We start from the raw sequence: 25,299 nt of genomic DNA, 5'->3' as shown, positions 1-25,299 counted from the left end.
GCTTGGAGTGGGAGGGGGTATGCCATCACGGGGGTGGGGTGGAGGACATAGAACTTGGAAGGAAAGCTTTTGAAGCTGAGATATTGGCTTCGAATAGGAGTGAGGTCAAAACTAAAGAGCACCTAGATGAACATTCCAAACGATGAGAACAACAAAAAATGAATGAAAAGGCATAGGTAGCAGAGGGGGCTTGGCTGGACCATAGCTTCCAAGAGCCAAGAAGCATACATCAGCCTAAAAGAGGGACACAGTAGATCATGGGGGGGGGGGGCTGGGAAATGACATTAAGTCTATTAGACTATTTTCCATAAAGGCTGAATGAGAGTATTGGACTCGATCCCCGATCTCCCTTCCTCTCCACCGATGTATTCCATTAAAAAGATGCTAAGTCTGGGAGCCCCATCCAAGCACAGCTACCTTGCCAGCAATGGCATCACCCGGTGTCCTCACCCTCCCAGAACACCACCAACACCCCCACTCATGCACACCACATCTTCCTGACCTCATCGGCTTCAGTAGCTACTACACAGCTCACAGGAGACCTTCCCTCTCTGAGTCTGCAGCAGCCCCCTGCCACCACCCCCACTTCTGAGAGACTCTGCCAAGTCCATTATGTAATCTCCCTTTCTGACTCACATCCCCTCTGAGGAACATTTCTCTGACTCACTTCTCCCTATTCACACTCATCCTTTTCTCCTTCCATCTTTACTCTCTCTCCTAATCGGTTCCCCCGTAAAAAGCCTTGAATGTTACTCTTTCCCACTCCATTCCGTCTCCCTCCAACTTTGCTGTTCACCCTAACAGGTGATCTGCTTATCCAGTCCCTGATCATCTGTTACCTGTCCTTCTGAGTGTCCCCTGGAATCACCCTCTGCTCAAGCCTCCACCTCTGACAATCAGGAAAAACTTTTACATTCTGGCTCCCTGGTCTGTATGCATGCCCTCTGCCTGCCCCTGCCTTCTCTGTACATGGGTCTCTGTCGACAGACGAACTCAGTATTCAGACTTTGTTAGGGAAAATGAAGAATAGCACTGTGGTAAAGAAGTAAGGAACACCAAGAAGATTGAAATATAGTTCTTGCCATTCCTGAAAATTATAAGCCAGCCAACAACATGTAGGGATAGATCACACCAAGATGAGTTGTCTCCAGCTAGGTACTAAACCATACTCAAGTACACCTCAGCATCCAAATTTCTCCTTGAAAAACTGGTCAGGAACAGCTGCGGGAAGGAGACAGGTAAGGCAAGCTGTCCTTGAAGAACAGCTGTGGATTTTGAAAGTCTGAAAAGGGGCTGGTGGGGAGTTGAAAGTCAAAGGTGAGTGAGTAAGGTAACACCCAAATGTCCCATGGGAATTGCTTTTTAAACCAAAGAGTAGAAGCCAAAAGGATGTGATAGGTTAATGCAACAGAGTTTCATTGCCAAGTCATTGCCAAATTTGGAGAGATCTGGAGACTCCATGTGAAATTCTGTGGGGGGAAATTGAATCATGAAGGGTTGCAATTCTGACGGGGGCTGGCATTGAGGATTGACAGCTACAATGGCAGAAGACCAATTTCACTTGGAATGAACAAGTTATCATCTGGTCCTAAGCAACTAGAGGAAGGCAGTGGGATTTTTTTTATTATTACACTACTTAATTTATTGTTCATATTCAGGGAATGCAGTGTGATAATTTGTAAAACATATCATAGCTTCTTTTCCTGTTGCTGTAATAAAATATCCTCAGAAATGCAACTTAAGGGAGAAAGGGCTTATTCTACCTCATAATTCATGGGCACGGTCCATCCTGAGGGGAGAATCAAGATGGTGGGAGCTTGAAGCAGCTGGTTAGATGATGTCAGAATCAGGAAGCAGAGAGTGATGGATGCCTGGGTTCTCATACAGTCCAGGATCCCAGCCAGGGAATGGAGCTACCCATAGTAGGTAGGTCTTTCCACCGAAATGTATTAACATGATCCCACACAGACACATCGAGAGGCCACGCTGCCAAGTGATTTCAGATTGTGCACAGTTGAACAATCAACACTAACCATCACAGAGGGATAAAGATCCAATTGGGGTCATTGGCATTTACAGTTCCCAGGCGTGTGAGAACGTCTCTTCTGGGAGGCTGGATGTTAGGGATGACATGCATCCTCTTCCCAATTCTCAAATTAAAATCCTTGTTCCCTTTGCCTCCCCCCTAATCCTTTTGAGGCAAGTGTTTCTTATCCCTAGCTGTGCCCCACCCTCACAGAGGACTCTCCCCTGTATTCCCAAACCACTGGGAACATCACTCAGGCCCTGACCACTCAATGCAGACATTTTCTACACTACAAAATTCACAAATGCAACTAGTCTACAGCCTATGGGAATTAAGGACCATGATTGGAAAAAAAAAAAACATTAAACAATTGAAAATTGACAGTATTTTTCTTTCTTTCAGGGAAAAGCCAATCTAAACAAACAAACAAACAAAAAACCAAAGGAAATGTGATCATAAACACCTCCCAACACGAAACAATATTTGACTACTATCTTACAGTGAAAATGCATATAAGGCAAAATTAAAGGGCAAACATAAAACAAGAAGACATTTATATAACACATTAAATTTAATTATTTACTTGTTTATTTGTATGTGTGAAGTTACGCCTGCAAGACACACAAATGGGGTCAAAAGACAATTTTTAGAAGTCAGTTCTCTCCTTTTGCAATGTGGGTCTCAGGGTTCAAACTCAGGCCGCCTGACTTGGCATCAAAGGCCTTTACCCAGTGAACCACCCGATCACCCCAAAGCACATCACTTTTAAAAGGAATTAAGATTCTTAATATTTAAGAATGTTTCAAAAATTAAGAAAAATGACAACTGGCTTAATAGAAAAAAATGTTGGCGAGGCAAAATTAACATGTAAATCCATAGGATGGGTTCAAGCAACCAACACAAATTATAAAAGTTATTTAACTTAATTAAAAGTTTAAGATGCAGATACAAGCAGTTGAAAATGCTTCAAATAATAAACCTGCAGAGGGTGTTTAAAGTCTGGGTTACTAGAAATGCTAACGGAAGCATAATCTGTAGAATTCGCCAAGACTTATTGACAATATTTTTCATAGAAGTGAAAAATACAGACAGTCTCACCTTTGCTCAGAAACGCTGCTTTGGATAATAGTGCCCCCCACCCCCACGAAGTGATTTCATTTGGAAAATAAACTGCACAAAGTCCATCATTCAGCAACTCTTTCCCCCAACTCTGTCCACATCTCTTATCCTTCCTGCCCCTGTCCATTTTTCTTCCTGGCTTCATATTTCCTCCTGACGTCTAGTTCCCTAAAGCTATCTTTGTTAGCTCTGTCGCAGGAACATCTAGCCCGCCCTGCCAATGGCTTTCTCTAAGTGGGGATGCACTCTTCACTTAGACCAACGTGCTCCGGCATTTCCACCAATGAGACTCTTCAGCGTGCCTAATCCCACACAACCCAGTGTAGCTAGAGTTTTCCTGCCTGGCCCACAGTCAGGACAAATCTTTGTCTCCCACCATTCCCACAGCCGCTCAGCCCCAACCAAGTAAACACAGAGACTTATATTGCTTACAAACTGTATGGCCGTGGCAGGCTTCTTGCTAACTGTTCTTACATCTTAAATTGACCCATTTCTATAAATCTATACTGTGCCACGTGGCTCGTGGCTTACCAGCATTTTCACACGCTGCTTGTCCTGGCAGTGAGTCCTTCTGCCTTCCTGTTCTTTTATTTCTCTACTCTGTTAGTCCCGCCTATACTTCCTGCCTAGCCATGGGCCAATCAGGTTTTATTTATTGACCAATCAGAGCAACACATTTGCCATACAGACCATCCCCCAGCACAGCCAAGTGCAGACCATCTCAGACACCTGCACTCAGGCCTGTGGTCCTAATCATCCTCTATGCGGACCTGCTGGGTAAAGCCACAAGGAACCCAAGAACGGGCTCCCACAGGACATACAGAACATCCCACACAACCCAGCGTCTCTTGAATGCCTACTGTGCCTCCGTCTAACTTGTGCCTCTTCTTTCTGCCACTTGAACCCCGTCTGCCTGCCTTACAATGCCTTCTTCCAGGACCACAGCATCAGACTGGTCCTTTCCTGGCCAAGCCCTTCCAGCATCTGTGGAGAAGGCCATTCATTCAGCACTTCAGTGGTGTACTTAAATAACCTCATCACTGACTGTCTCCTGTAGCATCGTTTTTCCCAATTCCAGTTAGAGTACATCTGTTTGACTGAGGGATCAACTAGGGGAAACTGTTAGGATGGATGATGTATATTTGAGACAGGTTGATATGCCAACTCTAGTATCTGCTCTATCCCTTAGGTTAGAAAAACAACCATTTTGCCCTCCACAAAGTAGTACAAAGAATGCCTGTCATGTGGTAAGAACATCTACTTGTTAATGAAGTATTTCTGAATAGAAAAATAAAAGCTCTATTGACTAATTTAGTAACTAGTTTAAAATGTAGATTCCTTGTCAAAGTTGGTAGAGTAGACACAGGATACTCAAACCTTTAGCCTTGCCTTTCACTCAACACAGAGTGTTTCCATCTCCCCGTGTGTTCAGCATCCCCGCACTCACATTCAGTTCTTCCGCTGCCAATAATTAACAGCCACACAGTTTAATGCAATTCTGACTCAGTATGATAAATACACACACACAACACCCATATACCATGTATACCACACTCATCACACAGAGACAACACATCCATCATATACCTTGCCACAGAGAGAGAGAGAGAGAGAGAGAGAGAGAGAGAGAGAGAGGGAGGGAGGGAGGGAGGGAGGGAGGGAGGGAGGGAGGGAGAGAGGGAGGGAGGGAGAGAGAGAGGGAGGGAGGGAGGGAGGGAGGGAGGGAGGGAGGGAGGGAGAGGGAGAAGGAGAGGGAGGGAGGGAGGGAGAGAGAGAGAGAGAGAGAGAGAGAGAGAGAGAGAGAGAGAGAGAGAGAGAGCCTGCCTCACAGCCCACAGGTTTAGGACTCAGCCCCTCAGGAATGAGCTGTACTTTACACAGCACTCCAAAGTTGTTGGCTACCCAGAACTTTTGTCTGACTACAAATGAGAGCCTTTCTTGAACTCCATCTCTGATTCTGATAATATGCTACTAGGGTAGTTCACAGCACACGGGGAAGTACTTTTCCCTGTGTGTTATATTAGAAAATGATTTTACAAAGGCTACATATGAATAAAAGATCATTGAGAATACATGCAAAGGGCACAGAGCTTCGTGCTTTGGTCCCCTGCCCTCCCAGGACCTTCATGTGCTTTCAGAACCTCATGTTTCAGGGCTTCTCGTGGTGTCTTCACCAAGGAGCTCTGGTAGGTAGTGACTCTACCACCATCTCCTCTCTCTGTGGTGATATTTTATTTGTTCTCTAATAAATAAAGCTTAATAGATAAAGCTTGCCTGGAGATCAGAGGAAAACAGACAGCCATTATAAGTAAACACAAAAGTCATGCAACGTTGGCACATACCTTTAATCCTATCACTTGGGAGGCAGGGATCTGTCTGGATTTATGTGAGTTCAAGGCCACACTAGGAACACAGCCACGCGTGGTAGCATATGCCTTAAATTCCAACACTACTTAACCATGGAGGTCTGGAGGTCTGTACAGACAGACAGGAAGTGACAGAGCTGGACAGGAAGAGGAAGTGATATTGCTGGACAGAGAGAGCAAATCAGATGGTAGAACAGCAAGACATACAGGTGTGGGTAGACAGGAAGTAACTTACTCTTTTGGAAGCTTCGGAATTGGTGAGGTAAGGTTGTCTGTGACTTTCCCAATTTCTCTAATGTCTCAGGTTTTCACCCCTATATCTGTCTCTGTGTTTTTTATTTAATAAGACCATTTATAAATTCATCTACATCTCTCCTACCTTGAAGATGAAAGGTGGAACTGTGAGCCCCAAGCTCTGTCCATGGCTTTGTCTTTCTGGAGAGCTGCTCTTGTCCATGGGCCCAAGGGTTTTATCAGTTCAACAAGAGATGCTCTTATCCAATGGGAAATTCCAAGGATTCAATGGGTACTGATCCCAAACATGAATTCTCACCATACATCACAATTCTCCCCGAGCACTTGGATTCTTGCAACTTACATCAGTAGCTGCACTGTGGCATCACTGGAGGAAAGCAGGTTGATGTGCCAGGGCACCAGTCCTTAAAAAGGAGGTGTTACAAAGGACTGCTCTCTGGGTTCTCACACCCAAGGGCACTGCCATTAGGACAATAGAGAAGTTGATCACTTTATTAAGCATTTGGAAGTCCCTGCAGGCACATGCTCAGAGGCTATGATAGAATAAAGCATAGTGCACACATACAATCACACACACACAAGCACACACACACACACACACACACACACAAGTGCATACACACAGACACATGCTATCTATATAAATATATGTGCTGCCAGATCCTACTTTTACTACAAACATTTTGCATTTCTAAGTGTTATGACTACAAACTGAGATCTAATTTATCATAAATTTTTCTCTTGGAGTTTGAGAGTGAAAAATGGTAAATTTGCCTAATAAAGGCTAATGAGTGGATTCCATTGTCCCTGGACATTTTGGCTCACACTAACTGCACAGGGCTAAGCACTGGGGGCTAAAGCCTGTAACACACACCAGGAGCAGGACCGCCACTCTGCATCATTTCTGAAATCAGAGGAAGGATGTCAAATCATCATTGCTGGAATCCATTTGTATTCCCAGGGCACATATCCAGTGTGTCAGAAATTCACAGAGAGGCATTCTCAAGGGTTCCTGAAACATCCATGCTGGAGATAAGCCACACTCGCAGGCTCCAGTATGCTGTGAGAGGGTCTTCCCCTTTTAATTGGCACTTAGGCTTGCCTTGAGAAAGAAGTAGTCCCCCCCCACACACACACACAGTCTATTTGATAAAACATTGCTCAAATTTTGTCCCTGCAGAGACAACATCAAGCCTTCTGCTAATTTTCAGTCATAAGTAAATGGCATTGGTGAAGTCACTAGAGATGAAAACAATAAAAAACAGCCAGGAAGGGCAGAAAAAAAAAAAGATTGCCAAGATATTCTGCCTAAGCCTTGCAATGAGAAGGTATTAAAATACCCATGATACAAAAATAGACGAGCAATTATTCTTAGGAGCTGGGGAGGGGTGAGGAGCCACTCCCGGACTTCATGAGCTGGGTGGCTTGAAGGTCTCATTGATTACTTGATCAGTTGGTTGGTGAATGATTAGTCCTCGGAAGGTTGGAATTAGTGACTAAGGCTCTGCCTCCTCCGAATAAAATGTGTGGCCTCCTCTCTCCCACCCCAGTGACAGACGATATCTGTTTCCTCCCGTGAGTTTTGAATTTAGGAGCCACTGAAGCTCAGCAACACTATATTCTGGCTCAAATGAGCTGAAAATTGCATTCAATTTGAATTTCAAAACTGGAGGGGAGGAAGGGAGGGAAAAAAAAAAAAACCCTCAGCACCCATCAACTATCCATACTTTTCCCTGCTTCCTCCCGCTTAGCCACAGTTCTGCCAGGCTGGGGACCCGAAACCCAGGATGTGTTGTAGGACAAAGAGCATTGCTGGATTCCTGCCCAGTCTGAGTTTAAAAATAAACTTTTAATAGACAGGATCAAAGCAAACCTCACTTTTACGTACATGCATAATGCAGAGTGCAACCGTCCAAACAAACAGATTTATTTATCTTTCCCAAACCCACACTGGCCTGCCTTCCTCCCCCCGCCCTTTTCTCTGATGTACTCTGGCAACAACAGTGGTGACAGTGCTTTCTCTGGAGAACTTTGCAAAAGTCAATTATTTCCTAAATTTAATTCCCGGGCCGATGAGATGGTTCGGTGAGGAAAGAGATAGCTGCCCAAGCATGAAGACTTGGGTTTGCGTCACCAGCACAAATGTAAAACATCAGGTGCTTGAGGCCTTAGTCATGGGGGCATGGAGACAGGAGGATCCCCCGTATTCAAAAATAAGGTTGAACAGTGACTGGAGAAGATTGCCAACATTCACCTCTGGCCTCCACACAGGCAGCAAACATGGAAAATCCATCTGTGCACACACAGACACACAGACACACGCACACACACACCATTCATTACTATACAGTCCACTTACAAACTCATTCCACGATTTCTACCCTTTAATCGGCCTCACATTAAAGTAGATGTGTTGTCCAAAAGTCAGGAGAGGAGCCACTAATGTTTTTTCAAATCAAGTCTTATTTTAAAAAAAAAATCTCTAAGAGAACTGTTACTTAAAGCAATCTTGTGATAAATACTTTATAAAAGCCAGCCTACTTTTAATGTGCAAATAATTGGCCCTTTTTGCAGGAGCACAGCAAGCATGAATTTGAAGCACACTCAGGTTTTCTGAAACAATACCTTCCAGACAAGTAGATTTAAGTGCAAACAACATTTGGAATAAAAGGGATCCTACTACAAGCAACATATCATCCCCCAGACTCATAGGACTGAAGGGTTTGGGGCCAGAACTCCTTTTTAGGGGTTTGACCTGAGACAACAAAGCTAAGGCCACCGTGATTCCTCTCCACTTCTAGAACTGAAATGTGTTTTCCCACTCCCACAACGTAAAGAAACAGTTCAGGTCCCATGTGAAAGGAATGCTGCTTTGAAAGTGCCATTTTCACACTGAAGCCAAAACCTGTTGCCTATGTTCAGAGGCCTGCCACACTCCAGAAGGCTCTGGAGCAAACACCATGGAGAAGAACGGGCTTGGGGGGGGGGGGCAGAGAGAGCATTCATTTCGGCACAAGCAGGCCTATAGCAGGCCATACTGCACATGCTCAGTAGGCATGCCACTGCTGCTGCCTGGGCTCCCCCTATATGGGAGACTCTGAAAGAAGCCCGGCCCTCCCCCATCCCCACAAGCCTCCTGTGACAATCACCTCTGTGTGGTTCATAGGTCCAAGTAAAGACGCTGCGCCCAGAATACCAGCAGAGTAATGGATGGTGACCTATAGTTCTCTATGGAAATCTATAGTTTTCCTTTGAAAAATGCAGCAAAATAAACTCAACATTTATCCCTGGAAATAACAGAGCATTCAGTAGATAATGAGTTTGTAATTCTATTTATGGAAGCTAGAATCATCAGAGAGCTTTGCCTGTCATAAGCACAGCACAAGATGCACAGAAAAGTACTATTTTATACTCTGTACTCCACCAACATACAGAACTCAGAAATGGGCTGACCTTGACAACCACATTTTATAGTCAGCATAACTAATCTCAGTGCAACAAGGGCACAGCTTGGGCAAGGAGCCTCATGACCCCAACCACACATGACATCTTCCACTAGCACATGCAACAAAATGAAGCCCTGGAGAGCATTCAATAATGCGGCTTTGGGATCAGACAATAGTGATGCACACTTATAATCCCAGCACTTGGGAGGCAGAGGCAGAGCAGAGCTCTGTGAGTTTGAGGCCAGCCTGATCTACATAGGGTGTTCCAGGCCAGCCAAGACTTCAGAGTGAGACAAAGCTACACAGTCAAACCATGCCTATTTAAATAATAATAATAATAATAATAATAATAATAATAATGCTTTTGCATTCTAAAAGACTAAACAAGGAAAACCTCAGATTTTTTTGTTGACTGTATCATTGGTTATAAATGAATTCTCACCGACACAACACAATGTAATAGACAGAGATATCGATGGGCTCCTTGACCCTCGCGTGTGTATTGGGGGCATGATGTCACACAGATCTTAAGAGAACATTGGCATCTCCAAGTCTCATGGGGAGGAGCTTACCTTTCAAACTGCAACAGTGTTAGTGTAGGGTGCTTTCCTTACATCTTCGCCATCTAAGGTCGTTTCATTGATGAACCAGCAAATAGCTCTATTCATTTATGTGATACAAGCAAGGATCCAACCCAGAAGAGGAAAAAAAGAAAAGAAAAGGTGAGGTCATTCTCTTGGCCACTGCATTTAATAAAATCCCCCAGGCAATAGAGTTGAGCACACATTAATAGCTATGATAGTATTCTGAGCCTTTAGCAAGTCTCTGATTTCCCTATATATACACTCAGGGCTGTAATAGCCCCCCAACCAAGGAATAGTCTTTAATTTTAAGTTTTCTTTTCTTTTCAGCTTTCTTTTTTTTTTTTTTTTTTTGGTTTTTTTGAGACAGGGTTTCTCTGTGTAGCTTTGCGCCTTTTCCTGGAACTCACTTGGTAGCCCAGGCTGGCCTCGAACTCACAGAGATCCGCCTGGCTCTGCCTCCCGAGTGCTGGGATTAAAGGCGTGCGCCACCACCGCCCGGCATCTTTTCAGCTTTCTTGAATTTATTAATCTTCCATTCCTCTCTGATTTTTTTTTTTGTTTGTTTGTTTTGTTTTTTGTTTTGTTTTTCGAGACAGGGTTTCTCTGTGTAGCTTTGCGCCTTTCCTGGAGCTCACTTGGTAGCCCAGGCTGGCCTCGAACTCACAGAGATCCGCCTGGCTCTGCCTCCCGAGTGCTGGGATTAAAGGCGTGCGCCACCAACGCCCGGCCCATTCCTCTCTGATTTTTACTGAATGCACCAGTAAGGGTTTCAAAGCATTTCCCATTACAACACCGTGTGTAGCCTTTGGAAGAAAACAAAAACAAAAACATTCTTTCAGGATCAACAGACTCACTTGACACCAGTCTGAAAATTGCCTGCATTTCTCTGCACATGAGGGCTTTGTTTCTTATTTGGGAATGGACAGAAAGGTACACGTTTGCAAAGTAACTTCTCAGTGGGTTTTCACCAAAAGTGAACAAAAGTTGTTTCTACAAGTATATCCATCAAAGGAAGCTGTGAGGTCCAGCCTTACTAACTGTCTTGTATTTTTCCAATTTTGAAATATGAAGTTTGACACTTCCCATCATTACTATTATATACAAGAGGTGTTCTGAGCACGGTGATGCAGACTTACACCCCCGGGAAGAAACACAGTAAAGCTCACAACCCACAGGTAACTGGATGCTCCTAATAACTTGTTGGATATTTGGCCTGGTACAACAATCTATGTAAAAGATGTGGGACAATTAAATAGGCAGATAGCACCAGCCCATTTTCCATGATACTCTTTGGAGGCATAAACTTGCTAATTGTGGACTTTAGCGGGGAGCATTTCAAGGAGATGTCTGCATTAACCTTCAGAAAACTGCTAAGTCTGTTCACTGGGACACCCTTTAGGCACAAAGTCCTCCCCCCAACCCATCCAGCACAACCCCTGCCTCAGACCTGCATGACAAGGATAGAGTTAAAATGACAATGCATGACAAATGACCAAGACTGATGCTTCAAGCGCCTCCTTAATACCTCGAGGCTATGAAAATACCCAAATGGAAGCATATTTTATTTGCTTTGAGAAATATTGGGGTACTGGAAAACAGAGGTGTAATTCTGAAAGGAACTTGTGGGTAGAATGTGAGCTGAAGATCAACTGGGACCAGAGAGGAGGAAGAGGTCTGGTGTGGGTTGGTATTTGACAGGGAATCGAGTCAAGAAAGGAGGCTGCTTGGCAGAGAAAACCAGAGTGTTTGCAGTACACTCAAGAATGAGCCAGGAGGCAGGAAAACACAAATGGAAAAAGCCAACCCTGTTTATTCTCCAGGATTGTGAGCACAGGAGGCCTGTTGAAAAGCTGTAATTTGTGTGAGTGTAAAGAAACATTAGGAAAGATCCCACCCAAACGGCACTGCAGAGCTAGAAGCCCGGGGAAGCTCACTTGGGTTTGTGTTGTTTAAAGAAAGCTGAGGGATAGAGGGGCCAGGGCGCAGGTGCTGAGCTGTGCGGTTCATGTTGCTGTCGGAACACGGTGCCCATGGCTGTGACCAACATGACGGCAGTGCTCAGGTGACATTGACAATGTGTTACTCAGGGCAGTGAGATGGCTCATGGGTACAGACACTTGTCACACAAGCCTGGTAACCAGAGTGTACATAAGGGCAGGGCAGAAGCAACTGGACAAAGCTGCCTCATGCCCACACACATACACTCATCTCTCTCTCTCTCTCTCTCTCTCTCTCTCTCTCTCTCTCTCTCTCTCTCTCTCTCTCTCTCCCTCTCTCTGTATCTCTCCCTCTCCCTCTCCTCCCACCTCTCTCTCTCTCTCTCTCTCTCTCTCTCTCTCTCTCTCTCTCTCACTCACACACACACACACACACACACACACTCACAAACACACACATGATAATAATGATAATAGAAACAATATTTTAATTATTTAAATAAAATGCACTACTTGTCTAGAACAGGGACTATTTACAAGGAGGAAGAAGAGAGAGTGAAGGACAAAACAGGGTAATGGGTCCTTGAGTATGATCAAAGAACATTATATACATGCATAAAAACATCATTATGCTGATAGAAATTTTAAAGTTGTTGAAAACAACAAAGCATATTATTTGTCAGGTCCCATATGAGATTAGTGAAAATTCAAAACACTCATATTATAATGATGGCTTTGGGAATCAGTTCTCAGATTCCAGGGACCCAAGGTCCCTAGGTGAGAGAAGATGATGGCTAGAAAGACATGTGGAAGAAATTTCTATTTCTTCTACCATGGCAACTTAATAAAATGTAGTCCAATTTCCCCAAAAAATAAATCCTGGTTTAGGAATAATAAGTAACCAAGATGGACAAGTTTTCTCTCTCTCTCTCTCTCTCTCTCTATATATATATATATATATATATATATATATATATATATATATATATATATATATGAATAGTGGAAACCGTAAGGCCCTCGAAGCAATCTTCAGAAGTTCAGTTACACAGGCTCGGAGCATAGCTCAATGAGTAGAGTACTTGCCTAACATACAAGAAGCTCTGGGCTCCATTCCCAGTACCACACAAACTGGGCATGGTGGTACACAGCTGTAATTCTAGTATTAAGAAGGTGGAGACAAGAGGACCAGAAGTTCAAGGTCATCCTCAGCTACACAGCAAATTCAAGGCCAGCTGAGCTACATGTTACCGTGTCTCAAAAAGGACAAGGAAAATTGAGTGAGAGGATTTCTGTGGGTAACCTAGAACACCCACTACTATTCATTGTACCTGGTTTCACGAATCCCAAATGAATAAAAAATACAGATGGGAACACAGTTTTATAAACTGGAAGTTGCTTACATCCTGTTAACTATTTGAGGATGGATGTATGAGCTGACAACAAAGACATCATTCCAGGAACCCACACTCATAAATGCAGTGGCTTGGATGTATATTGTACAGGGGACATCTTTCACATCACTTACAGCATGAATAACACCACTCCACTCCAGTTGGGAGCAAGCATCACGAATTGCCTCCCTAGCCCACAGAATATTTTTGCATCCTATGTGAATGTAAATTGCCACAAAGCCACCGCCCCTAAACCACCCCTTGCAGGAGCCTCTGCATTTTACAGGCACTTCCTTTGAAAGGGAAGTACCTCTTCACCTCCAGAGGGCAAAAGTTGGTACTGAGTCCCTAGTCCGTGTTAAGGAATGGACACACCAAGAAAGAGAGAGAAACCACTGAGTACATCATAGTCCTGACATCACAGCATCATAGTCATAGACAACACACCTCTCCTCAGGGAAAACCCCCTGTTAAGTCTAGCTCACCACACCACGTAGCCTTGGAACCTACTTGCACTCAGGTAAAGTCTGGCTCTGCTTGCTGGAAATTCGTGTGCCGTCAAGACCGTGAAGTGGACAGCACAAGCAAATGTGCTCTGGGAGGACGTGGGTGCTGTTCCTCTGCCCCTCTGCACGTCACCTGAGGGCAGAGGGAGACAGAGAGACCTGGAGCAGAGGCTCTGCTTCCCGTATTCCTGTCAGGCACTGTTCACGTGGGTCTGACTGAACAGGGTTAGCTTCTTGAGGATTTGGAAGGGGCCGGTTCCATAAAGGCCACAGGAAGAGGCAATACCAGTGAATGCAGGTTATGTGCAGGAACTACTGTTTGCTGGGAAAAGAGACAGCAAAAAGGACTTCAGTGTCTCCCAGGAAACTTCTTAACAAGGGAAAACTGGAATAGACTAGAATGGTGAGGAACTAAGCTAGTTTTGAAGTGGGTAATACTATTTACCTTAGATACATCCTTATCCCATGATGGATGAAGCAGGAAACTCCCCTCAGTGTGAATTCACACTCGGTATTCTGGAGTCAGCCTTCTCAATAACTGCCCCCTCCCCATTTCAACAACGTAGGCAAATGACTTGGTGCAGTTTCCAACAGAGAAAGCTTTCTTGTGAATGAAGACAGAGGAGTATTTTCAAAGTATGCGATTTTTTTCAATAACTCAGGCAAAATTCCCAAGTCTAACACTGAGCTGAACATTCCTCTTCCACTTTGTCTCTGAATTGTAGGAAGACAGGAACGAAGAAGGAAAGCATCTAGGTAGGAAAAAAAAAACCTACTAAATGACTAAGAAAAATGATGAGAAGGAACAGGATGGAGAGTTTACCTTCTTTTCACACAGATTAGGACCCTTTGAGCATCCTAAGTCAAATAGAGCACGGCTTCTCATGTCCTGGAAAGTAGAAGGCCACTGCTAACTATCAGAGGCGTGTGTGTGAGTGTGTGTGTGTGTGTGTGTGTGTGTGTGTGAGAGAGAGAGACAGAGACAGAGACAGAGACAGAGAGAGACAGAGAGACAGAGAGAGACAGAGAGACAGAGAGACAGAGGGGGAAGGATGAGAGAGAGAGAAAGAGAGAGAGAGAGAGAGAGAGCGCGCGAGCGAGCCCAGAGCCATCATGCTACAAGCAATGGAGATAAGACCCTGGAAGGCAGTCTGGTTTACACAGTCATGAGGGGAAACTAGAACCTCTGTGGACCAGACTAAGGTCACCAACCACAGAGGCCTAAAAGCCAGCATGGCTTTACCAAACCTTGAACAACCACAAGGGATAGCATAGGGATAACCATAGGGAGGCAAAATGAAAACCTTTTCTCACCCTTGGGGGAAAACATAGATCACCTCACTTTCTTGAAACCTTCCAGAACTTGCTGGAGATGGGCAAGGTCACAGCCGGCCCAGCTTTCAGGGCAGCGTGGTCCTTGTGAACATTACACTGCAGGTTCCTGAGGACAACTTTAAGCCCGTTTTTTCCCTTTTATATTCACAACAAGCCGTCTCTGGTGCTGAAGATGACATAACATTTTTGCTAATTATTTCTGCTGATTAATTAAGAGCTCTTTATTACTTCCACTCACAACAAACAGCTCCCTGTAATCTTTAACAAAGCGGAATGACATGAAACAAATGAGAGACGCCAAGTACCAGGTAATGCCCAAACCCGTGTGGTGGGCAGCATTATCGCTCCATCAGGAGGTTAGAAAAAGGGGGAGGGGAATGTGGTTTTATTAAACAAACATTAAGAGCAGAGAGTGCTAAGGAGGGAATGTGGAGAGGAAGGAGGCATCTGCTCAATCGGTACCTATTTTCAGAATTTCCTTGAAGCTGGCTTGGATTGAGAACCATCAATTATTTAAAAGGTGTAACATGATGCTTCCTTTGTTGAAGCAAATCAGCAAGCAGACCCCGAGAGAAAATAAAAAATGAATTAGGAAGAATTTATTAGTGTGCTTGAAGAAAACAAAGATTTAGCTATTGGGAGGGACTTCTAGAGACAGTTCAGCTTCTGTCTCCCCAAATCCACAGATCCTTTCTTTCCGGCTTTCCCTCACCTATTTATTTTCTACAGTAGATCACACAGAGAGGGGGCATGAATCATTCCCCAAACTTCTCCTTTCTTTGCAGACTCTGGCTTGATGTATGGTCTTCATTTAAATTACAAATACACTAATCTGCGCCGCTGTTTACCAAGTAGCATTTTAAATGAAAGATACAAGAAATTGCATCACTCACATTTAAAAAATGACTTTAGACTCCAAGCTAAGAAAAAAAAAAAAAAAAAAAAAAACCCAGCCAGTGTTCTGAGTCTTCTGTGGCTGCTAGATTTCAGCCTGGTGGATGAAATTCAATTAGTGGACTTTGTTCTAGGACACTGACTGTTAGCCTGTCTGTTCAAGAAGCAGCGTGTCAAGTAAGTCCTAACTCTGATTTTGGGGGGACTTTTGGGGGGAGGGAGGGGAGCAGTTCAGGAAAAAATGAACAATTGTCATCACCCCACCCCACCCCCACCCCTACCCCAAGAAAAGCTCACTCACTACCATCATGAGAAAACTCAGAGACCTTCTCCCTGGGACCATTCATTATGGTTACTTAATTAGACAGCATCACTCTCTAAGAGAGCACTGCCTGAGTTGCTAGTTTTAAAAAATTCTGAAGTTTGTGGCCTCCCATAAACTTGGAAGTGAACAGAACCAATAAATCACAGGTTTGCATCATCACCCACCCACAGGCTTGATTCTGTTTCTAGTGCACAGAACTGAGTCTCGGGGATATCTGCAGGACTCTCTCTATTAGAACAGAGCAGTTGGAATCTCCTACAAAACCCTTAGCTCTTGACAGTGGAGACCAGGCCTACACCATCAGTTCAATTAGTCAGCTGAGAGCTGAGCGTTGTGTTGAAGAATTTGAGAGATGTTGTCTAACATAGTCAGGTCTGGGGGTACAGATCCGTGGGAGAAGACATGTTTAGCATGTAGGAGGGAGTATGTATATCCCAGGATTTGTGAAAAATCCATGTGCAGAAAAAGCAACATGACTGAGGTCCAGGGAACCAAGGCGCCTAATGACTCATCTGGACCAGTGTGGTCAGCACCTGGTATGGGCCACAAGGATGGCCAGACCCCATCAAACTGATCATCATGTCGGGGCGTAGATTATCACATGGAGGTCTCTTTGACACCTGAACTGCCATAGCCAGAACTAAACACTCTCCCTAGCTGGTTTTTCCTCCCCCAGTAGATATGACAGATCTATGGGTAAGGACTGGTTATGACTGGTTATGACTGGATATGGCTGGGGAACTGGGACCCACAGGCCCGATCTGATACTGCTTCCTCACCTACAGATTTGATCTGACTTGAGGTCCTCCATATATGGTGTCCACTCCAATAGTGACCAGCTAGGACACCAAGGTATTTCCATAGTCCTGCAGTCCAGGGTGATGCTTATTCTTTTTTTCCCTCCAGCGATGTCACCTACATGAAATGTCCCAATTTAGAGTCATTTCCACGTTAGCAATGGATGAGGGATCCAAACCATATGCTCCAAAACTTGTCAAGGAAATTAACTACAAAGGCAGTATCGATATTATACAATTAAAAGGAGAGCTCTTAACATACTTAATTTCCCTCTGACCTGACTTTCCTCAGTCATTATGGATGAAGAGTATGAATTCATAATTTCCAATAGCCCAGGTCCTTTAATATATTCTAGAAGGAACTAAGACACCCTCTCCATGTGCACAGGTGCACACATGCATTTGAGCATTCGTGTTTCTTTATCAAGGGCAAAAATAATAATGAATGTAAAAATAAGGGCTCTCCAGGTTTTTGAAAATGTAGACTCGGTAGCATATTTCAAGTGCATAAACCATACATTTCCATAACACTCACAATGGAAGGAGGGAAGAGAGAGAGGTAGGAGGGAAAAGGGAGAAAAGTGGGGAGGGTGAGAGGAGAGAAAGAGAAAGTGGTGGGGAGGGAGGGAAGGAAATTAAAAAGCTTCTCTCAACCTTTCCATGTTATTTACTCTACAAGACGTCATATGTGCACACACACCCCATAAGCTTGCATAAGGCATCTATTTGGAGGTGTTTTGGGTTGTTGTGTTTTTAAAATTTTAACAATCATAGCTCAGAAGCTTAATCACTTGTGTTAGAAAAGCAGATGGTACAAGTGGGCGTCTATTTACAAGCTCTTTACATAAGGATTTTAGCTTCTTTTCAGACCGAAGCTGTGTATTTTAACTCATAAAAGGGGCAACAAAGAATAACGGAAAGAAAAAATGTCCTAGATTTCCCAGGTCCCTGGTTCCCTGCCATCCCTCTGCCACTGTGTCCTAGACTATCTGGGAGCATTGCTTAAAGTCCTCTGGGCTCCTTATGGAACTCTGTCATACTTGGGGGCAGACAAGGTATCCATTATGGGCTCAACTTCAGCAGAAACTGAAGTGGAAACCACAGAGGAATGCTGCCCACTAGAATGCTCTCTCATTTGTTCAGCCACCCTTCTCATCTAGCCCAGGCCTGTGTGCCCTGGGATGGCACTGTCCATGGAGGGCCAAGGCCTGCATGCCTTGAGATGGCACTGTCCATGGGAGGCCAAGGCCTGCATGCCTTGAGATGGCACTGTCCATGGGAGGCCAAGGCCTGCATGCCTTGAGATGACACTGTCCATGGAAGGCCAAGGCCCGCGTGTCCTGGGATGGCACTGTCCATGGGGGAGCCAAGGCCTGTGTGCCCTGGGATGGCACTGTCCACGGAGGGCTGGTCCTCCTGCATCCATTAGCAATGAAGACAATGCCCACAGGCCATCTGATGGAGGAAATTCCTTGTCTGAGGTTTCCATTCTCAGGTATGTCTAGGTTTGTATTTGATGAAGCCTATGGCACTGTCCCTCCTTCCGTGTCACCTGGATTTCACTCCCTTTTGTCACCACCGAATAAGTCCCTGAGATTAAGATATTTGAGTGACATATGCAAAGAAATTCCATGGACTCGTCAGCATGGCAGTGAACTCTGTACCACATTCAATAACACACAGAAAGAAGACACCAGGCAATGGAAGTACATTTGGTCACTGAAGAGATGGCTCAGTGGATAAGAGAACCGGCCGTTCTTCCAAAGGACCCAGGTTCAATTCCCAGCACCCACATGGCAGCTCACAACTCTCTGTAACTCCATTTCTAGGGGATCCAGCATTCTCGCACAGGCATACGTGCAAGAAAACCCCAACACACATAAAAAAGAAAGAAAAAAGAAAGAAAAGAAAAGAAAATACATTTGGCCTCACATGATGTATTTGATTTTTCTTTGCTCACTCCAGAGGAAATAAACTTTTTTCATAACATTAGAATTATCTCCCCAAACGGATGCAGCCCGACAATGTCCTTAGGATAAAGACATATTGTGTTTACTCTAGCTACCTGTCCCTTTGTTCCCGGGGTTTCACAACTGTGGATTCAACCCACCCCACACCCAAAGTGCTCAGAAACAACACTGTACTGACACGCTCGCTCAGACTTCCTGTCATAAGAGAATTTCCGTCATAGTCAAGCCATATTTAACATGTAAGCCATAGACGATAGCGTGCCATTTTATACAGCATTTGAGGATCTCGGGATTTGGGTGTCCAGAGAGCTCTCCATCTCCATGAATATTAAGGGACAAATAGAGTCACCCAGAGGGTAGGACAGTGTCTGCCATGAAGCTGCCACCCAACTACCACATGCTGAGGAAAAGAAGGAACGGCCTAGCAGGTAGGACTGTTCCCTTCCACCGCTCACGACCTAGGAACTCCGCTGAAAATCTCATCAGCCTTCACAGTGCCTCGTTAGGAACCCCTCCATAAATTAACACACTCGTGATTTATGTATCGGTCTGCCTCTGATTTCTAACGTAAAATTTAAGAAAGAGCCTGTTCATTGTTTATTGCCTTTAATGAAGGAGATCGGATGAAATTTGGAGAGTCTTGAAATACTGCCTTGATTTTCAACAAAGGAAATTAAGCTTCCTTGAATATGGTAACATCAACCACCATGCAGGAATCAATCCTCAAAAAAAAGGTCTAGAAGAGTCAATAATAACAACAAACTTCCTACCAACGTGAAGCCATGGTTTGAACATGAAGATGAAACGTGTGCTCAAGCCCAGTCAGAAACTGCCCCCCACCTCCCATTATTCCAGGCAACAATTATTATTTACAACATGAACTATTTTACACAGTTATTGAAGATATTCATCATGTTACACAAATTAGACAGGAACACATCCAAGAAAAGTGCATCCAATGCCCACAAAATAAATGCTTCAGGATAAAATCAGGGAGGATGCTAAGAGTGTCCAACTTCAGGAAGTAGAAACATTCCCAAGGTATTCCTATTATTCATCCTAACTTTGCACTTCTCTCACGTATATATTTTTAATGTATAGAATCTTTGCTTCTCTCACATAAAGATTTCTTAGAGATTTATTTGTTCTTATTTTATGTGTATGTCTACGCACCATATGCATGCAATGTTCATAGAGGCCAGAAGAGGGCATAGGATCCCTTAGAACTGGAATTAGAGACAGTGGTGAGCCTCCATGTGGATGCTGAGAATCGAACCCAGGCTCTCTGGAAGAACAGCCTGTGCTCTTAACTGCTAAGCCATTTCTCTAGCCTCTTATATGTGTGATTTTAATGTATGGAATCTTCACATGCTCAAAGATCAGAAGTAGACTTTCTCAGGATGCTGACCATGAGATAAAGTTTAAAGTTAGTGGTCATGGGAAGTGAGACTGTTTAAAACCGAGTCATGAATTCCTCTTACTATACCCCTTGGCTGGACACTGTGCCTTGAATGGACACTCAGCCCTTCCCATTCTGTGGCTCAAAGGCATCACACACAAGTTATTCAGGGGCTTAGATCATGCAGCAAGTGTCAATACTGATGTTCCTATTTATAGCCCAATAAACTACACTTGGAACAATACTAGCCATGGTAGGCTCAGGCAACACTCCTGGTATGAACACCTCCTGCAGATATATAGCTTTGGGCATAGTTTACAGCACAGAACACAAACACAAACCTGGAGATTCGAATAAATCACCTTCCTGACTGCTTAAAACACAGCCAAAATGGGCTTCGTGCCTCACACAATGGAGCAGAAGGCAGTGGTATATATTTAAATTTTCCATTTTTAAGCTGTCACTCAAAAACTTTTCCTACTTTTTTTTTAGCTTATTGATCTTCCTGGCTTGTGATGAGTCTTCAGCTGCTTGGTCGGCTGCTTTTAGCTCTGCTTCTTATTAAGAGCTAAATCGGGAATCACAAAATGCTACTAATTTGGCAGCTTTCGATGGCAGTGAAAGCTAAAAACAGTACCAGGATAGTATAACCCTCGTGTCTGATTGCCCCAGAATCCCGGGTTTGACTACTATACAGGACAATAGTGAGTGTAACCAAACTGCATCGCTATGTAGATAAGATAAAATAAAGGCTTGCATTAAGTATGTCAGACCAACTATTACTGGTGTCTGATCCTTGATAAACCCTTTGCCCAGGAATACACATATGCATATATACATACACACATATACATGCATACACACGTGTATATATATATATATATATGTGCATTCACATACACAGACCCTGTATATACATATACATCCATATGTGCATTCACACATTTATATACATGCACACATATGTGCATATATGTGTTTGCATACATGTATGTGTGTGCATAGTACACACATGCATATATATGTGCACACACATATATGTGCATATATGCATGCATACATATGTGCATACACAGGTACACACACATATATATACATGCATATATATACACAGATTTATATGCACACACATGTGTATATATGTGTGCATATACACAGGCATATATATGCTCATACACATACACATACATGCACACATATACATACACATGCATGCACACACGTGTCCACCTATGAATAGTGCTCAGTTCCTTATACCCCTTTTCTTTAATTTACCAAGGACCATCCACCCTTAACTTCTTTTTTCATTTTTAATTTTCTTTATTATTCTATTTATTTACTTGAGATGGGGGTAGACATTGTGTCACATGCGGGAGGTCAGAGGACAACCAACTTTCAGTTCTCTCCTTCTACCATGTAGGTGGGTCCTGGAGCTCAAACTCAACTTGTCAGGGTTGGTGGCCTTTCCTCCTGAGCCATCTCACCAATACTGTCCTCGATGTTAGATGTTTTGTTACACTCTGTCTTAAACAGGACACGGCATCAAAACCAAGTAAGACTAGCATGACAGCTATGTCCTTGGCCAAACCTGACCAGCCGACGTGTAGAGCTACAATTCCAACACCCACACTGGGCTCTGGGTGGGAAATTACATATCACAATCACAAAGCTTCCTAGGCTGATGTCTGATGCAGACTCTCTCTCGGATCCACGTCATTCTCCGATTAGACTAATTCTTCAGGAAAGTGGAATCTGCTTTTCCCTTTGGTCCTGGTCTCCATGTTCAAGGTTCAGTGAGGAATAATACTGCCCCCCCCCAACCCCAACTGTACATACTCTGCAAAGGGCTACATGGCAAAAGGAAGTGACCTCCCTGCAAGGTAGGCCCGTCATAAATGTCCCATGATAAAGGAGGTGTGTGCTCATGGTCAGGGATCCCAGGGTAGGCCCCTCACCTCTGGCAAAGCACTAGGTTTCTTCTTATTTCTCTTATCTCCCTCTCCTGAGGCTCACACCAACAGGGATGGTGAGAACCACTCCTAAAGGGCCATAAAATTTATCAGTAGCACAGCAGCAGCAGACATTTTGTTAGTATCATTATGTCACCTTTTAAGAGGCTCCTGGAGGCTACTGAAGGATTAAAGTCTGTTAAAAGCAATATTCACACACTGAAAACCTACTTCTCTCTCTCTCATTTCTATGAGTTACTTATTTTTATTTTTTGTGCATGTACGAATGCCTACAAGTATGTACATATGTGCACCATATCCATGCTCAGTCCCTATGGAGTCCAGAAGAGGGTGTTAGATCTCCTAGAACTGAAATCACAAGCTGAAGGCAGCTGTGAACCACCCTATGTAGATGCTGGAAACCAACACAAGCCACGGGTAGTGTGTCTAAACATCGAATCATCTTCCCAACCCCTGTTTCTTGCTCATTATCTGAAATCACCGATCCTCGGGCCTTTCTTATTTGACAGCTCCCGTTGGTGATAATTTTAAACTTCCTGCACCATCTCAGAGTGAACCCCTGGCTCCTCCTCACTGCTTCAGCAGCAATCAAAGCCCACAGATGACACCAGGAGTAGGCCACTTTCTAGAGATCTAGCTTTTCCATTTCAGACCTCTCATCTCCAGGAACGCCCCTGCTACTTTAACATACTACCTCATGGCACTCCCATTGGCCACTTCAGTGTGTCTACAATTTGCACATGCATATAAATGGGAAGCGTGGACACTCAACTAAAGAAGGCCCGATTCCATTTCTCCCCACCAGGATGGTGATGAATTGGCCTCGCAAAGCTTTTCTGACAGTCAGTGGAAATGGTCGCTACCGTGGCCAGAGGATGTCCTAGTTCCCCCATGCAGAAAGGTATTCAGGGCACGTAGTAATTATCCATCCATCTCGTTCACACTAAAGGCATGGCAATGCAATTTTAGCCTTATAATCAAGACCATATGACAAAAACCAAGGCCATTAGGGACCAATTTCGAGCATTCTCTGCAAGACAATGATTTTCCAACTGCACGTACATATGCTGAGCAGTTGCCTCTGCATGGCTGCAGCTGCTGCCATTTATGTGCCCCCCCCCAGCCCCATTTTCCAAAGCCTTTCTTAGGAATGCAATAGTGCAAAGTTTAAAGCCTCCCTAGCTCCCCCCCATTCTTTCATTATTATTATTTTTTGTACTTCCCAAAGCATGGTAGGAAAATGCTGAGGGTAAAATTCTGCTTGTGCCAATGACCATATATTCCTAGGAGTTGCTTCTCTTTCTTCTTCCCTGGCCCCTCTGCCTGGACATGAACTTCCCTCTTAACCCAGGTTGCTTCCCTTTGAACTAACAGGCAATCTTTCAGACCCATAATTATCCCGGTGCCTGTTTGACTTCCCCACTTCAGGTTCTGTGACATAACAGCATTATCTCTGAAAGGACATGATGTCATCATAAATCACAGAACTTTGCAGGCAACACTTCACTTATCAGACAGGAAGACTGTAAATAAATCTTAAAATCACACAAATTTTAGCTCAAATATTCTCACGTACTATTTTCAAATACCCAGCACATTTTGGGGATGGAGAGATGCCTCAGCAATTGAGAATACTTTCTGTACCTCCAGAGGACTGATTTCAGTTTATAGCACTCAAATCAGGCAACTCAAAACCACCTATGACTCCAGCTGCAGGGGATCCAATGCTCTCTTCTAGCCTCTCAGGTTACACACACACATAGGGCACACACACACACACACACACACATACACACACACACACACACACACACACACACACACACACACACACACACACACACTAAGGTTTGCTATCATTTATTCATTTGGAAGACAATGAAAATTATCAAATAGTCTACATAAGATAAAAGCAAGCCAAATGCCATATTATACTAGCATTCCTTTAGATTTTCTATGGACCACATTTTCCTTCCTATTTCTCCACTGGAGAGAGAAAGAGGGAGAGAAAGTGAAAGAGAGCTATTATCCTTTGATATCAGGATATCAGCTCATAGTCACCCCAGTTCATTAGTTTATAAGACACATTGCATCATGATATCTCATTTCACTATGTTTTCAATTATGAGACAAGGGCTGGTGAGATGCCTTATCAAGTAAGGCCCTCATGGTGTAAGCCTGATAATCTGAGTTTCGTCCCCAGAACCCAAAGGTGATTTGGGAAAACTCACTCCCAAGGGCCATCCTCTGACTCCCACCCATGTGCTGTGGCAGGAACACTCACACCCATACCCATAACAAATAAAAGAATAAAAAATACAAATCTTTAAAACTTCTAAAGGAAATAAACTTTACACTAGTTTCATCAGCATTTTAACTGAAAAACTACATGCTTTTTTTTTAAATGCGGAAGTAATATCTTGACATAATGAAATGCATTTGAAACTATAATACAACCCTGTTCCACTGAAAACACGTTCACACATTCTTAGTGATCCTTTTCCAGAATGCTCTGTGAAAACACCCAACTATCTCTGAACTAGAGCCAGCAAAACCAAGTTTGTTCAGGTTCACTGTGTGCCCTAGACATAGCACCTTTCTTCCCAGTTCTTTTTTTAAAGGATTTATTCATTTTTACTTTGTGCATGAGTGTTTTGTATGCATGCATTTATGTACCTCATGCCTGCAGCACCCACAGAAGTCAAAAGAGGGCAGCAGATCCCCTGAAATTGGAGTTACAGGTTGTTGTAAGCTGCCATGTGGGTGCTGAGAATGGAACCCAGGTCCTTCATAAGCTCAGCAAGGGCCCTTAATTACTGAGCCATTTCTCAGTCCCTGTTCCTATTCTTGATGCCTAATTTAATATGATGGATCTTGGCCCTTCAAGAGAAGCAAAAGCAGAATGAATGTGTTATTTTCAACAGATAACATCCAAAAGCTCCTCATGACTGGATCTGAGCATGTGTAAACAAAAGG

The 25,299-nt window shown here is 43.8% G+C and overlaps 1 protein-coding gene across 23 annotated transcripts in view; it reads right to left on the bottom strand.

The window, feature by feature from the left end:
• Positions 1-25,299, bottom strand: part of Esrrg (estrogen related receptor gamma) — a 630,688-nt gene that overhangs the window by 434,261 nt on the left and 171,128 nt on the right. For all 23 annotated transcript variants that reach the window (XM_076548161.1, XM_076548174.1, XM_076548169.1 and 20 more), the window contains one exon: positions 9,785-9,872. The gene's annotated coding sequence lies outside the window, so the exon portion shown is untranslated. The remainder of the gene's footprint in view (positions 1-9,784; positions 9,873-25,299) is intronic.

Source organism: Peromyscus maniculatus, chromosome 11, assembly GCF_049852395.1.
Source record: "Peromyscus maniculatus bairdii isolate BWxNUB_F1_BW_parent chromosome 11, HU_Pman_BW_mat_3.1, whole genome shotgun sequence".
Taxonomy (NCBI): domain Eukaryota; kingdom Metazoa; phylum Chordata; class Mammalia; order Rodentia; family Cricetidae; genus Peromyscus; species Peromyscus maniculatus.
This window is presented reverse-complemented; position numbering and strand designations above follow the sequence as displayed.